The following is a 4448-nucleotide window of genomic DNA, read 5'->3' as shown; positions in this document are numbered from 1 at the left end:
GTGATGGTTCTAACCTTGTACTCACCGCCGATCGTGGAGATTTGGGACACCATGGATTTGGGAGGAGGGTTAGGATTAGTGGAACTGCCGTAATGTGAATGGACGGGGCGACTAGAAGCGAACCGCCGTAGTATTAAAAGACGTGTGGGAAAGAGTAGGAGCGAACTGCCAGCGTTCGAACGGCAGGGTAGTGGCTTTCCGTTCTCCCATGATACGGGATTCTGAGAGCCCTTGGATCTGAGATCGAACGGTTGCATGGCGTGATTCTAGACCTATGGGTGAATATCCTATCCTGGAGGGTTATTCTTAAAATTTTCAGCAACTTAGCATGCGACCGTTTGATATCAGATCCAAGGGCTGCCAGCAGCCCGTATCATGGTCGCGCCTACCACGACCATCGCGTCGCTCGCGCGGTCGCGCCCTTCGAGATTTAACACGGTGCGTTAGGCTATCTGATGTTGGCATGTCATACATAGTCATCACTTAGTCACTCATACTACAACAAGGTTGGCTATAAGGTTGGCTATAAGTGTATTTTTTTTTTACTCCTCTCTATCTCTTTCTTCGTACTCCCTCCGTCCCATAATATAAGAACGTTTTTGACACTAGCTAGTGTAGTGTCAAAAACGTTCTTATATAATGGGACATAGGGAGTACTAGTATTTATTGCATTTGCCAAGGAGTGACCTCTTCCAATGAAATGGTTTTGCTAAGTTTGCTTCATTTAACTCAAAATTGTCTTTTCACCTAGGTACACGCGCTTAGCACCGTTTCTTCCTTGGGTCACCAAATTAATCTCTCTCTTCTTAATTAACTTGCCACATCAGACTTTATGCCTATGTGGCAAGCTTAAGCACCTGTAGGAGCAAGTAAGTACAATAGTGCGCTTTACATGGCATTTTTGCATATGTGAAGGAAAGAGAGGCAAGGAAAAAGTGGAGAAGTGGGCTCTCATGCAAGAGCCAGCCTTTACTACTACGGGGCTGTTTGGTTCTAGGCCTAGGAGTGCCACATTTGCCATACTAGTAAAATGCCATGCTACGCTACGGAATCACAAAAATCGGGTGGGATTGTTTACTTAAGTGTCAAGAGTCTAGTGAACAATAAAAGATGTACAAGACATCCTTCAAAGCGATGCCATATTGTTGGTGAAGTACACATTGAGCATAATCAGACATATGGTTTCCGAGCAAACATTTTCTTCTCAATTTTCACCTTGCAGAAGACTATTTGTTCTCCCTACCCAGCTTTCTCCTTCTTGTCCCATATTGAGGGGGACAGAGAACATGTGGCAAATAGAAAATCCGTTCACACATTTGGCAATTGTGACCACACCATAACCAGCTTTTGGTTAACACAAGATCCATCTCTAGTCCGCACCCCATTAACTGCTACAAGAATCTACGTACACTGCCACCATGAACGAAAGCAATATTTTAGGCATCTATGAGGCCATGGAATCATTCGCCAAGCATAGTATACCCTTCTTTTAGTCATTTGCTCAAAACATCTGTGCCAACAATATTAGCTCTCGAGATCTCGCTTCATCTACCTTCTCACCCAAAAATGGTATGTAGTATATATAACGGTCTGTAGAATATTTAGACAAAGGGAAAAAAGGAACCTTTATAGGGTCTATAGTATATTTAGGCAAACAAAAAACCCAATGGACAACACTTTCAGTACATTTTGTACGGAACAAAGAAACAAAATGTAAAGTAAAAGATGCTCTTGAATCATATTTGAGCAATCATATTTATATAGAAGGGGTGAGTGCACATGTATGTACATACAAAAATATTAGTATCGGACTACTTGTAAATTTTCTTACATCAACCAGGTCTATGCAAAGAAAACGTTGACAACGGACAACCAGGAAACAAATATTCGGGATGTGTCTTGAAAAATTGGATGTTTCTCCCCATATGCAGAATCTGAAGTCAACAGAAGCAATGAACATAGAGAAAAATAAGACATAACAAACGCAAAAGTAACACTTCACCGGAAAGGAAGGAATGTAGAATTAACAAGTCAAACACTGCAGCCACAACATTTTGCAATGATAATTTGCTACCCGCATCTGTCAATGATGAAAATGATACAATAGGTACACGGCACAGCTACAGTCTGATACATAGAGGCAAATACTAATTATTCTCTCTATAGGGCATAGGCCAACAACCATGAACAACAATAGAGCTGTTGTCTTGCGTGCTCACGATGAAATTATATCAGCTATTGGCAGCAAAGAGACAGATAAATAGAACTTGCCGAAGTGCATTACTTGTATCAGGATTTAAAAGAGAGACCATCCACCTAAATACTGACAATATAGTAAAGCAGAAGCTCTGAACTGTTGGAAACACTACTTTACAAAATTTTGAAGCTCACCTTCCAGATAATACGAATAACCTCAGGATATAATTGATCATGCATGAGCTTTGACATGGTCAAGCATGTCGAGCATACACCTTCCTGTTTCTATTATCCGGAATTTTACATACATGCATGCAACTTATCGTGTTTGCCTGATTCTAGCCCATGCAAAATTCTGTGAGCAGACTTCCTAAGCCTCTTCAACAATCGTTCTTCCTGTCTGCTATCAGGTAATTGGCCCAAGTGATTATAAATTATTAAGCTATTGATTAGTCTATATCTCTAAAAAGAGCTGATCAAATAAGAAATATTTGAGATGATATAATATCAACTTTTGCGGACCCGAAGTTGATCAAATAAGAAAATCACATAGGCAGTATTGGGGATGAAATATATGTGCGCGCACCTCCTGGCGGATGGAATCACAACGGTGAAGCATGGAGGTAGGACACAGCAGCATCGGTGCAGACGACGCGGGGCACTGTGCCAGTGTGATTGTGCTACCGCTGGCAGCACGTATCCCTGGAAGCCAAGAGCTGAGATGGGGTGTCCTCGTCAAGGTAATATGTACATTTCAGAGCTTGCAATGCTCGTCAGAACAAACACGGGATACTCCTCGTCTCCCGCCGATGTCGCTGTTGTCGGTGAGCATGCAAGGAAAACAGGAGACGGATGCTGGCGTACACACCATTAAGCAATCAAATTTGCAAAAGGAAAAATCTTACCAGACCATATAATTTGGGGATTGAATGAAGACCAAACCCAACACCAGGGGTATTAGGCGTTCCCAGATAAAATACTTCATGTAACAACTTTCATAGAGATCCATCCCAGGAATTTCTTCTTCTATTTACTTCATCCCCTAAAACAAAGCAGTATAAACAAAGTACTAAATTTCCCAAATGAACCACACCAGTAACTCTTCTCTCTATCTCTTCTCCTAAATCGATTTAGACAAAGAAAGAATATCTGAATAATATTGAGATAGAAACAAGAAAGAATAACTGAATAATATTCAGATAGAAACAACAAAGAAAGAATAACTGAATAATATTCAGATAGAAACAACAAAGAAAGAATAACTGAATAATATTCATATCATAAAGCGAGTACCTAGTAGCAGCAGTTGTAATCAGTAAGCAAATACCAACATTAACAAAACCAGTAGCACCATGAACAAAATCGCAGCAGCCTACTGTTGCTTTCCTCTATGATCTCTTTATATATGCTCAAATAGTAGTATATCAGGGCAGAGCAAGAAAATTAACAACATTAGAGCAGCCTTGATGCACTCAACAGCCAGCCAACACCCATCCCACCGTTCACGCCCTCCTCCCATGTAGCTACTCCCCAATGTCCACGCCTTCTACCTGAACGTCTTCTTCCTCTGCCCCCAAGAACTCCCGCTTAGCGTCCCGCCCAGCTCAAGCTCCACCGCGCGCAGGGGGAGAGAGAGGAAAAGGGAGGAGAAGGGGGAGCTCCTGCACGCCGCCCTAGCATTCAGGCGCACGCGCACACGCATATAGCACGCGCGCCATCCATCCAATGGCGCCGCCTCTTACGCGTTGGCATGGGAATTGGGGGGCGTCAGTGCCATCATGGGCGGCGGGCCGTTGACCATGGCGGAGGGGATGGGCTCTATCCTGCCTCTCACGTTGGTGTGCTCCTTTGGGTGTCGAGATTGGGACTGTTTTCGGCTGCGGCAGTGGGAGTGTTTCGCCGGCGGGGGAGAGGATGGGCGTCGGTGGCCAGAGATAGGGTGGGTGGACGTGAGGCTCTAGAGATTTGTTTCGCGAGAGGAGGAGAAACGTCCAGACTATTCTGTTTTGGCGCTGGGTACAGCACGGTCTTAGCTCAATCTCAGCCTTAGATTCAAGATCGGACGGTACATATGATCCAAAGGCAGGCACACCATCACCGCCAATTCGTATTTTTATAGGAGTAGAGATAATAATGTTGTCAAACTTGCCTAAGGTTAGTTCTTCAAAATGAGAGCCACAAGTTGGCAAGCCTAAGAGAATCTTGCCACACTTTTTGTGTGTATGTGATGTGGGACCATAGTGTGGCTTGCC

General features: G+C 43.5%; 1 long non-coding RNA gene across 1 annotated transcript; it reads right to left on the bottom strand.

Annotated features, from left to right (window-relative positions):
• Positions 1-1714: 1714 nt before the first annotated feature.
• LOC119307880 lies at positions 1715-4158 on the bottom strand. Its single transcript, XR_005149604.1, has 2 exons — positions 2783-4158; positions 1715-1934 (listed from the first exon to the last, which is right to left on the bottom strand). It is a non-coding gene; the product is annotated as an uncharacterized LOC119307880 (long non-coding RNA).
• Between the last annotated feature and the right edge of the window lie 290 nt (positions 4159-4448).

The sequence above is a fragment of the Triticum dicoccoides genome, chromosome 5B, assembly GCF_002162155.2.
Source record: "Triticum dicoccoides isolate Atlit2015 ecotype Zavitan chromosome 5B, WEW_v2.0, whole genome shotgun sequence".
NCBI classification, from domain to species: domain Eukaryota; kingdom Viridiplantae; phylum Streptophyta; class Magnoliopsida; order Poales; family Poaceae; genus Triticum; species Triticum dicoccoides.
This window is presented reverse-complemented; position numbering and strand designations above follow the sequence as displayed.